The 12,044-nt window shown below is 41.4% G+C and overlaps 1 protein-coding gene and 2 long non-coding RNA genes across 19 annotated transcripts in view; 2 read left to right on the forward strand and 1 right to left on the reverse strand.

Annotated features, from left to right (window-relative positions):
* Positions 1–9,088, reverse strand: part of TRIP12 (thyroid hormone receptor interactor 12) — a 79,889-nt gene extending 70,801 nt beyond the window's left edge. For 3 of the 17 annotated variants that reach the window (XM_033516648.1, XM_033516647.1, XM_033516642.1), the window contains exon 1: positions 8,589–8,715. The gene's annotated coding sequence lies outside the window, so the exon portion shown is untranslated. Of the gene's footprint in view, positions 1–1,970; positions 2,658–8,588; positions 8,764–9,068 lie in introns of those variants that run through there. The other 14 variants (XM_033516649.1, XM_015637400.3, XM_015637395.3 and 11 more) reach the window with 10 other exon arrangements.
* Positions 8,809–12,044, forward strand: part of LOC107208717 — an 18,090-nt gene continuing 14,854 nt past the window's right edge. The window contains exon 1 of the long non-coding RNA XR_004498677.1: positions 8,809–8,892. This is a non-coding gene — a long non-coding RNA (uncharacterized LOC107208717). The remainder of the gene's footprint in view (positions 8,893–12,044) is intronic.
* LOC117244852 lies at positions 9,271–10,951 on the forward strand. Its single transcript, XR_004498676.1, has 2 exons — positions 9,271–9,684; positions 10,526–10,951. It is a non-coding gene; the product is annotated as an uncharacterized LOC117244852 (long non-coding RNA).

The following is a 12,044-nucleotide window of genomic DNA, read 5'->3' on the forward strand; positions in this document are numbered from 1 at the left end:
GGGAAGGGGGTGGTGAGGAAACTTGCCAAAGTTAATATATTCCAAAAACCAAACCAGTTATTCCATTTGTGGAAAGAGCTCCATGTAGAAGTAGCAGGCAAAAACATACAAGTCCTATGAAAGCGCAGCAGATAAATTTTGTAATTGAATTTCTAACATTCAACTCAAATGATGTTTCAACATGGGTTACAGAACAGAAAGTCAAAATACTAACTGAACTCTGCTGTTAGATCAGTTAGCACTATCACCTGCTATCTGGTTTTGATTTGCTATCTTACTGAGCTGACTTTCCAAACAGCTTGACATCATTTTGGTAAAGGAAAAACAGTATTGCAAATCTGTGTGTCTAAGGAAGAAACCATTCCTTAGCTGAAGGGGAACAGCTTTTAAATTAAAACACACTATACAATTTGGTGATGCAGAGTGATGGCTTACATCTGATAAGTTTTTAAGATGATCCAACACCACTAAAATAGGATTAAAATTAATTCAATTAAAATTAATTAACTAATATAACAGTACAGATGAATCCTAATAGGGTTTCCAGTAATTGCAAGGTAGATGTGAAACTGCAACAAACAGATGCCACAAACAGAAGCAACACTAGTTTAGCACAGGCAGACTGTTGAGAACAGGTCGAGGAAGTTGATAGTGTTCCTGGTAACACTACAGGTGCTACCAGCAAGAATCACAGCTGGCATTCACACTTGAGATCTCAATCTGATATAAACCCAAGATTTCATCTGAATAAAAGACATGAACTAAGAAGTTCTGAAAAACAGATGATACAATTGTTTATCCATTGACTTGTTACTTAATAGGAATCTACTTTACTTAAACTACAAGAATAGTTTTAACAGCTTTTGGCTAAGCCTGTGACAGAGGAAAAGCATGCAGGGAATGTACTTTCCTCCAGGCAACCTCTGGAAGCCATGAAGTATAGCAACAAGCATGGTCACTGCTTTGTATTTCAAAAGTGACAGAGATTACTTTGCCTGTTACTTCAGTGGAGTCTCACAGGCAACTTCACATTTAGTTTTAGTGCATGCCCAAAAACTTCTATTTACCTCAAGTTTTTAAATATAAAGTTCTCAGGGTCTAGCTTGAGTTCTTCATAAAGCAAAATAAAGTTGGAATTTTCAGTGCCCATTCTGTTTCAACTCCAGTTTGATTTGGACAATATGCCAAGAACCTCTAAACTATTAAAAAAAATATGGCCATAGTGCTCAAATATGTCAGCATTAACAGAAGGCATTAAAGTGGTACCATTCCTTCACATCATAGATTTCACAAAATTCATCTTTCCTCTTCACAGCTAATCTGAAGAGAGCCCAGCTTCCACCCACTCCATGGAGCATTTAAACGTGCCAACTGAGGTGTGCAATGGCATTTCCCATAACACACTTCTTCCAATTCTAGTTACAAAGTGCTGGTGAAAGTTCTGAGGAGCTGTCAAGAGTCAGGTATCCAGCAAGGCTATGTTCATTTGCAAGTCTACAAATATAGAGGAGAACTATATCAACTTAAGAGCTGCCATTGAGGAAATTTGATGAACATGTATTCCCTATCTTATTTTTGGCAAAGGAATGTATCTGTTCTTCTGACAAGCTTCTTTTAACTGAGTAAGGGAATGAAACAAACTTCTCTAATCCACAATCTTATACCATAACGCCAGTCTTAATTTTTATTACCAGTTTTTAATTGTAGAATATCATCTGATAATTACAACAGGCAGAATACTGTTGATACAGAATTACCAGAGTAAGATATAGCAGCACTCATTGTCATCACAAACCTGAAATACACTGTGGAACAGACTGCAACAAATCTTTAAAGCACAAGCTGTAACATTTGGAATTGTGGCTTAAAGTTTGCCGAAGTTATGCAGCTTCCATCCCTTTCATTAAATAGATTAATCTGAAATTCCGTTTTCTCCAGCTGTTTAACTTAAAGATCTCATATGTACCTACCTAGCTATGTAGCTGCTTCTCAGGTGCTGTTCACTCAGGCTTATTGACACAGCTTATGACTGTCTGCTGTCCTTGTTCAGCTGAGCGATTTCCTACCTTCCCCTCACCCCTGTACAATGGGGGAGTTCATCAAGCCATCACACCTGAAACAACTGCAAAGCTCAAGACAAGTGAAGTTTTAAGGAGAAATCACAGTTTGCAGTCAGTAAGTTGATTATAAATAAAGTGTATCCTCAAAATGAAGAGGAAGAAAACACTCTAAGGAAGGCAGCATTCCAAGTTTAAATTCAGCATACAGCCTATTAATATGCACCCTCGGTTACTCTCTTCATTTGTTCTCTTTAAATGCACAGCCACATCTCACCTGTGATCAGAAGATTCAGTTACACTGCACACACCTTCCAGGACAGGACACTCCCTGCACTGAATAAGCTAATTACATAAGGGATTTGACATTAGAAGACACAGAACATTATTAACTTGGATAAGATTCCATCCTCCAGCCCTGACATTAACCACATCTTACAATATTACCTTGTCCAAAAATACACATCTACCACATATTCCACAAAGGCATATATACTGTAAAGAGAGCTTCTCCTCACTAAGTGCAGGAGTTAAAGTAAGCAACTAATCATTATACCAGTATCATGGACATGTAATTCAAGTCCCTTGATGAGTGGGTGGGATGCAGGTGTGTGTTTTTCCTTTTCTTCAGGGTTGGAGGGAAGGGGGAGGAGGGCAGGCATGGGGGATATCAGAGCTCACCCTCACTAGTGTTACTATGCATTGCTTCCATATTTCCTTTTTTGGTGCTTCAACTCATTTATGTTGCTCCTTATCCTAAAAAAACCTCAATGTTTTCAACTCAGAAGGTACTATACAAGAGTGTATTTTTGATTTCCATACTTATTTACCTGTACTTTTACATCTAAGCAGTCTTGGACTAGAGCAGAGGTACAAAATAGACCTCAAGCACATAAAAGCCCATGTACAGAGAGATCATTTCTCCTACCCAGAACGGGTCAGACAAACTAGTGCAAGCTCAAAGTAAGGCAAGCAAGACAGAAGACAGATACAGAGAAAAACGCGGGAGAACAAAACAGCATACATGCTTTCTAAAAGCAAACATAGCTAAATCTACACCTAGTTACCTTGGGGCATGAGTTTGTCACAGACCCATTTTTTCTAAGAGTTTTACTATTAAAAGCTACACCTGAAATTCAAGGTAAAAAATTAAGAGTTAATGCTCTGCATTAATACCAATTGATATTAACCATGCTTCAAACAGCCAGCCACAAAACTGAAGGAGGTGCACACTGCTCATAGTAAGTCTAATGCCCATCTCAGCCTCCTGAAAGTTTAACACTTTTGTTCCCAAAAATAAAGTGCATACATCAGAAAATAAAGAACATGTTTGTATTGTTTAATTTGCAGCTTTACAGAAGTCTAGCAACTATTTGCCATTGCCCTTCTTTACACTAAGTTTAGTTATTTGGACTTCATGCAATACAACACAAGTTGCCAGCAACAAGTTGCTCTGAAAGCGGAACAGATGTCAAACATACCTTGCCTTTCAGGTCTTAAAAAAAAAAAAAAAAAAAAAAGCTATCTTATTCAAAAAGTACCAGGGACCTCAGCTTCCATTTTGAAACACCAAGTTGCTCCCTACAACTCAAGGTTCACATTCCAGAAGATGAGTCAGATCCTTTCATACCTTTTATGAAGGTCAGATCTCTGCAGTTCAGCACGTGCACTTTATTGTGGACACTATCAAAGCATGTAATTCAGAAAACACTTGAGAAAAATGGGATTTCCCCCGCCCAGTCCATGATCCAGCATCATATTACTACACACTGATAGAATCACACTGATAGAATCCAGTTTCCTCTGCACGCATACCTCTGTATGTTTCTAAGGTTTGGGTTTTTTTCTCTTTACCTATCACTCAAGAAAATGGAGCCCTTTTTATCAGGTTACAATCAATGAAAAACTATTCAAGGATAGAAGTCAAATGTGAGAAGGGCCAATTAACTTCCTGAGTCCTTTCCAAACAGGCTTACTGTATGAATCCTAACAGGATTCATAGAAGACAGGCTTCTCTGGAGCAATTGAGGTCAATTATGGCTTCTCATGCATCTTCAATATTGAAGTCCAGTATTAAACTACCATGATTAACTTTTTTCATTATACACCTAAGTTTCCCATTTCCTCTATAACAAAAATAGTATTTCCATTTTTCCTTCTAGAGTTGGCCATCTACTGCTCTCAGGGCAGTTTGCTGCCATATTTGAACCAAGTATCCTCATGAGTCAAGTTAGATTGGCAAGAGTCACTACCTTGCAAGACGAGCCTCATCATAGACAAGGAGAGTGAACATATTGGTTCTGGGCACTTGAACTCTGGCTGCCAAACAGATTTGAAGGAGAATATGATTGCATATTTACACAGTTGGACTCTACCAACTCAATGGCAGGATTAGGAGAACAATTGCTCCTCAAACTGAACTTCGTACTAAACCAACCATTGCTGGTATCCGAAAGCAGGCAGGAGAAGCCAGTTGATTCAGCCCTGTCCTCCACAGACACTGTACATTTGATACATGGCTAAAATTTCTTTATTTACAGAAGATAGCTTTGAAGCATTAATCCAGCTACTGTTTTGTTAAAAAAAGTGATCCTGAGACAAGTGGCTACATACAAGCATTTTTTTCGTTATTGCTGACAACTGAGAACTCTGAAATAGTTTTGCTCCTTGAGAAGCACTTCATTCCATATAAATTGAAAAAAAAAATACATAACTAGGAAAAAAGTTATTACTTTGTTTAGCAGTTACCAATCTCATGTCCTAAGTTAAAACTGAGCTATGCAAACTCTCAGCAAGAAGTCTGCCAAAAATGTTTTGTGATACTGTGCAGTGATTAAAATATTAAGAGCACATTTAAAATGTGCTCTTCACATTTAAAATGTACTTCTTCAGAAAACTAAGCATATTCAGTGAAAGCTAATATGCTACTCTGGCAAAAAAAAGGAAAAAATCCAATGTACTACTACCTTCAGAGTCAGTACTGAATGGGGCAGTGACACCTTGATGAAAAGAGAATAACAGAGTCAACAAAGTGCTTTTTAGGGAGCGTTACTAATTTGACAAGTGATGAACAGGACACTTATCATCCAACAGGCCAACGGGAGATCCCAGAAACATTCTGTGTTAAGTTTTTGCCAATGCCATACTTTGCTATGTTGTGCAACTTCAGTATTTGATTATACTTTGTCACAATAATTTGGCCTCAGTGTGACAAAAGACAGATCCATGATCAAAAGTGCTCTGTGTGATGTTTACCAATTAGTTTATTAGAAAATATGGCATGGATATAAATACAATATTAACACAGAGCTGTGAGATTCTTTCGGCTACAAATTAGGTACAAACATGTAGTTTATTTAACTTTCCTACTTCTGCTTCAGCTTCACCACTTAGAAACAAAATTAATTTAGTCAGGCTATGTTTCTGGACTGCTGCAGAGTAAGTAACTGTGCTTATCAGTGATGTAAGGATCCACATGGAAATTCATCATGTCTCCAATGACAGTATTAAAGACAAATGCATTTTATTTTTGCTACACTGCTGCAGAAGGAATAGTGTTGTTGTCACCTATAGCTTTAGGCCTCAAATTTAGGAACGATTTTTTAAGAACAAGTTTTCATCAGTTTTTTTTTCTGTGATATCTGACTGGTATCTTCAAACCCAGAGCATAAAGTACAATATAAAAAGGGGAAAAAAAACCCAAAAAAACAAAAAAACTAAGCAAAAAGAAACACACAAAAAGAAAACCAAAAAAACACAAACAACAAAAATTTGTACATGATTCCTGATTAGGAATGACAGCTTTGATTATTCATTTACTGGGAAGATGCAAAATATTTCCCCTAATGGTCATTTTGACCTGAAAAACTTGTGCAAGACATAAAAAGACCCCATTTTCATAAGCACTTGCTTACTCAACAGGTTGGCACTCCTACTGAAGTAGATCTCTATATTAATAAGCAGTAATGTCACACTGTGGATGACCTACGGTCTTTCTACTAACAGCTAAGACATGTTTAGGTTCCTACCTATGAAACCATCTGGAGACTGAAGACTTAAAGGTTGTTAATTCAAGTTTACTACTCATTTTTCTCAGAAAGACCCTAAGAATGGAAAAAAAATAAAATCTGATTACCTATATTTCTAACACACCAATAAGATACACCATACAATAAAAATTAATAATACTTTTACATATAAAATCAAATTAATTGATCCACTCACAATCAGCTGCATTTTACAAATACAGAAACTACTAAAAGTTAAAACCATGTATATTGCCAAAAACTTTAAGCATTATTTACAGAATTTATTCACCAGACCACTGTTTTAAAACTTCTTAGTTCAAATAGAACATATTTTGTTAAAGTATCAGCTGCAAAAAATTAATTACTAATATTTTCATAAATATATTTAACTCTTATCAGTATTTATTAAGTAGGCCACCAAACACTAGAAAGTTCTAGCTATTTTCCAGTGAAAACTTGTTTAAAAACTTTTAACTTAACAAAAATCTTAAAATAAATCTCAGAAACCGAATTTAAAAAAAAGAAAAAAAAAAAAAACAAAACCAGAAGAACAACCAATCCAAACCAAAATCCCAACGCTGTACAATTGGAAGTAATTTTGGGAGTGGAAGAGGGAGAACTGAAAAGACTATACCAGAGATAAACAGAAATAATCACAGCAATGCTTACTAGCTTTTAAAGTCTTAGAAAAGTATATGCATGTATGTCAGTTCCCACAAGAAAATACTGAAAAAATAATTTAAGTACTCAGAATTCCTTTTCTTTCTCCTTATGATAGATATACTTCAAATTTACCAGCTGGTAACTACTCAACTGCTCTTTATGGCTACCTTAAAAGCATCAAGAAGCTCAAAATTTGTATTACATACAACACAAACTGTAGAAACTACTCTGTTTCAGTAAAGTTTTGCATTATAGTGCTAGAACCTCTGAATCAATATTATTTCTGCTGAACAAGACAGGAAGGAAAAAAAAAAAACAACAACCTTAACTGTCTTTTTAGGGAAAAAAAAAGGATTTAAAATAGAATTGTTACTCGTTTGCTACACATAATAAAAACACTCCCAAAACAAACTACACACTCTCTGAAAGCGTTCCTAAGTTCCATGCCAGACTTACAGAATAAATTTAGGCCAGTACCAAGCACTCATTTCTTCCCCGTGTGTAAATGCGACACAATCAGGCCTCACATGCAGGCCTCTCTCTCCAACACAGGCAGGACCTTTGTTCGATACGTCGATGTTTTTCCCCCAAAGCCCTTGACATAACTTTCCATTCTTTCCCCTATTATTTTCCGGTTCCCCGTCTAGACTTCGGGACTCCCGAGCCGTGCAAACCCCCGCCTGCCGGAGAGCCCGTGCACTCGGAAGGGGGAAGGGGGAACAATAAAAAAGTTGGACACAGGAAGACGGGCCTGTAGGTCTGGCAAGAGCCCCGGCCTCGGTTCCTTCCCTTTCCCGGATCACCGGGGCAGCAACCGGGAGCCCCTGTGCCACCAGCCCCCCCAAACTTGTCCCACTACCCAGCCCCCCGGGAAAAGGGAAGGAGGAAGAGCCAGGCAGGAAAGGCAGAACCCAGCGTTTGATCAGCCTCCAAGTACGACGCATTATGCAAGCAAACGCAAGAACCAGGCAACTTGCTTCTTGACTGAAAACAAGAAAAACATCAGCTCGAAAACATTTAGCTTCGAAAATAATCCCTTTCGTGGGCAGCCAGCTTTGTGACTCCGACCCCACGGGCGCCTCCGTTTTCTGCCCACCTTCTTCCTCCCCCCAAAAAAGCTTGTGAAATATGGACGTCGGCCGATTGTTTAGCATTTTTACCGAGCTGGGCAGGATGGAAAGAAAAAGAAATTGCTATTTTTTCCTTTAAGATATTCCTTAGCTTCTTTAGAGGGAAAAAAAAATAATAAAAGGGAGGTGGGAAAGAAAGAACCACTGAGGAAAAGGGGGCCAAGCAGAGTGGGGGAGGGAAGACGGGGAAGGGCATCGAAATCGGCACGGCAGTGTCAACACTGACACTGCCCTTTTGTATCAGCAGCTACACAGGGCCCACGGAGGGGCGGCCGCGCTGCCGGCCCCCTCCCCGCCGGGCGGCCCGGGAGAGGCCAGGTGGCCCCCGGCACCCCTGCCCGGGGTGGGGGGGCGAGGGATGTCCCTGCAGCAGGCTCGGGGACCGCCTGGCCATTTTGTCAGCTCCGTTTCCACCCCTTCACTCCACGGGGAGGGCCCCATTCCAGCCCTCCGGGCCGCCCCACACACTCACCAGCGCGGCGCCGTGTCGTTCCCGGCTCCCCTTCGCCCCCCCACCCTCATCTGCAACAATGCTCCGGGATGGCGCCGCTCCCCTCCCCCTGCCCCGGGCCGCCAGGAAGGGCAGCTCGACTAATGCCAGGATGACACAACAGGCCCGGCCTGGAGTCGCCGAGGGGCCCAGCGAGCGCCCCGCCGCCCCGCGCCCGCCCCCCCGGCGCCCCCCGACCGAGCGGAGGGGCCCCGGGTACCTAGTTTGTCCCGGTGCGGCCTCCGCAGACGCTCCGTGCCTCCCTCCTCCCGGCAGCAGCCGCCTCGCTTCCCTTCAATTATCAGCTGAAGCCGCAGCACCGAGCGACGCCTCGTCCGCCGCCTCCGCCGCCGAACCCCTTCCAGCGGCGCGAGGGGGAGGCCGCCGGACTACTTTCTCCTGGCGCCGGGGCCCCGCCGGGGCCCGCGCGCGCNAACTGCTCCAGATCATCACTTCTCTGATGGTTAGAAGTATAGTTATGCAGATTAATTTACATTTATTTTGTTTTGATATCTTGTGTGTAGGTAACAATGATCTGTATATATGTGTGTATATATATATTTATGATATATTGGATATATTTAATAAATATGCACTCTGGATAGGGGCGCAGCCCCCGCCGCGGCCCGGAGCGCGGCCCGCTCGCTGCGCTCGGCGGAGCCGCTGGCGGCGGTCGGTATCCCTCCGCCGGGGTCGTCACCTCGGGTCCGCGGGAATGTCCCCCCTCGGGGCAGCCGGGGGGCGGCCGGGTCACGGGTCGCTGGTGGCACCGGCGGCGGGGGTCAGACCCTGCCCGGCACCGCGGGGCCGCCGCGGCTGCTCCTTTAAGAGGGGGCCGGGCTAGCGGTGACCCCGCGCGATGTCCGCCCCTTCCTGGTTACCATGGAGACCGCCCGCCAGCGTCCCAAAATGGCGGCGGCGGAGCCGCGCGGGGCCGCCGCTCTCTCCGCCGCCCAGGAAGGAAGGAGGGCAGACCGGCAGCCTGAGGCGGCAGCGCCCTTAGCGAGGGCTTGTCCTTGGGGAAGGAGCCCCTCCGTGCCGGGGCAGGACGAGGGGCTCCGTTAACGCCGCCAGGAAGCGGCCCGGGAGGAGCCACCAGTAAGTGCCGCTGGCCTGGTCTCCTGAGGGCTGGGGAACGCCTGGCTGCGTGAGGGCTGGCCACCAAAAAGGGTATTTCCAGGCATGGACGAAAGTTCGTCTAGACGAGGAGCCTCAGTATGTGGGAGATTCCTTCTACGTGGACTTTCCTGAGCCTGTGAGATGGGGCTCTGGGTGAGGAACCAAAGGAAAGGAGGAAATAAAAATGTTTCAAAATGGTGAGTTAGTAGCCTTGCGAAGTAGTACATACACAACGTGATTTTGTACCCTTAAAACAGACATAAGTCTGCTTTCAGAAATTAAATAGCTCTAGTTTCAGAAATGCCTCACAAATAAATGTGATGCAACATTTAATGCAAATAAATAACAAATCCTTAAGTATTCCTTCTAAAGAAAAATAAATTTAGCTGCACTTTCGGGGTAATCAGACTTACGGCAGAGGGGTAAGCAATAATCTAACATGTCATTCCAAGAACATAAAATTAACATCTGGGAATGGGAAGGCTGTATATATTTTCCACATTGTACCTGAAGATGTTAGGTGTCCTGCCATTCACCAGTGTAGATAACTGGTTTTTCTAACACGGAGATACTATATATATAATGCTAAATATCCTGGAAGAGTTTTTTGAACCTTTGTTTTAAAATATCCCATAAAATGTGTGATATGAGTATTTTTTAGCGTAATCTAGTAGAATCATCAATGAGAAATGTTGGACAGTCAACAAGCAAAATTTAACAAATATGATTATAAGTTGATAAGATTATGAAATAAAAATGCAAATATACTATAATCTGTTTCATTTTTACTAATTTTTTACTTAGTTTACTTACTTTATTAAAGTGACAAATACAAATGCTTGTCTCAAGCTGGACATACTGATTTAGAAGATGTAAAGTTTCAGAAACCTTTCTGAGAAAGTTTTTTAAATGTCTCACCAGAACAAAAACAAAACAAACAAACAAACAAACAAAAAAACACAATATTTTTAAACTAGGAGGAAGTTTTCAGTTTGTGTTCATAAAGTAAGCCAAAATAATGAACATATGTTCTTTCAGGGAAGAACTGCTGCACAATAACTGGGAAATGTCCTTTTGAAGTCTTGTAGTGGGTCTGTCCCACTGACCCCTAGGAATCCTACCAGTGCCCTGCTTGTCTGTGGAATGTGACTGAGTGTTGTGGGGTCTTTGCTATTCATTTTCACACTCAGATAATAAAAATAAGATGGTTGTTATTATTATTATTTCTGTCTTCAGGTTTTTGGTTCTCATATCTGTTTCCTGTCACACACTTCAGGTATCTATTCTTGGGTTTGTTTTCAGCTGCCCAAATATATCCTGAAAACAAACCAAAGTCAGTTAACATGAACTATGCAAAAAAAGCTTCATAACTGTCAGTGTAAGTTCAAACTGTTCTGCGAATGTTCATTGTACAAAGCATTACCAGGAACTTGATGTCATTAAAAAAATCATTTGGTTAGACTATTTGAAAAATTCAGCTGTGATTTTGTGGCAATAAGATCATTTTAGTATTGTGCACTGGATGTATGTATTTGAATATATCACTGTATTTTCTGAAGCTAATGTATCTGATTCCAGAAAAATTTCCCAATTCGCTCAAATTTTAATTCTTTACTCCTCAAAACACCCTCACATAAGTAGTGTCTCCAGTTTTAACTTCTGTATATGTAAAATTTCTGTATGCTAGTTAACCTTTCTACAGGCTATAGAATCTCCTGAGAAGAGACCTGTCAAAAATAGCAGTAGAAGGTATGTGCATCACTGATGTTCCAAATTGTGTCTCACGTAAAATATATTTAGCCATCCTGGGTTAGCATGGAGGAGGCCTCATTGTTGGTTCACATTCCCAGTGTGCTCCTAATAAATAATAGTCTTTGCCTGAAAAGCCCCACAGTCTAAGCCTCCAACCTGGCACAGGGTTACATGAATGCTGAAACCTGCTACTTTTAGAATAGCCTCTTTCTTGGAAGTGAGTGATTTCAGAACTGTCTGTTGTTTTTCTTTAAAAGCAAAAAGGGGGGTTTGTGGCTGCGTAGTGGATATATATGAAAGCTCCCATAATTCTGTCCAATGTTGCCTTTCTTTGAATGGTCTACTTGGAATTTACACGAGCAGTAAATTCAGCTCCTTCAAGATGAAGTTATCAATTTACTGGGCACGTGTTAAAAAGCTCCAAGGCTAGTGTACCTGTGATCATGGCCAGGATTTCCAGATATGAGCTGACTATAAAGTCAAACTGTCACAGAACCATAACCCTGTACAAATACAGAAGATCTTGAGAATATGTTAGGGCAAGAAACAAAGTTGCATAAATGAGCATTCACAGAATACATTGTGAATGGATTGTGTGGAAGGAGAGATCTTCCAAGCCATCAGTGAAAATATTTTTTTTCAATTAGTTATTTTAAGTCAGCAATCATAATTTTACAAATGCACAGAAGCCCTTCCACATACTTCCCCTGTGTGGGCCTCTGCCAGTTCCACTGCAGAAAATATAAGACTGAAAGAGACAACTTCAGGTCATCCAGTCCCAGTGCCTGCTGTTTCATCCAGCTAC

Source organism: Parus major, chromosome 9 (assembly GCF_001522545.3).
Source record: "Parus major isolate Abel chromosome 9, Parus_major1.1, whole genome shotgun sequence".
Classification (NCBI taxonomy): domain Eukaryota; kingdom Metazoa; phylum Chordata; class Aves; order Passeriformes; family Paridae; genus Parus; species Parus major.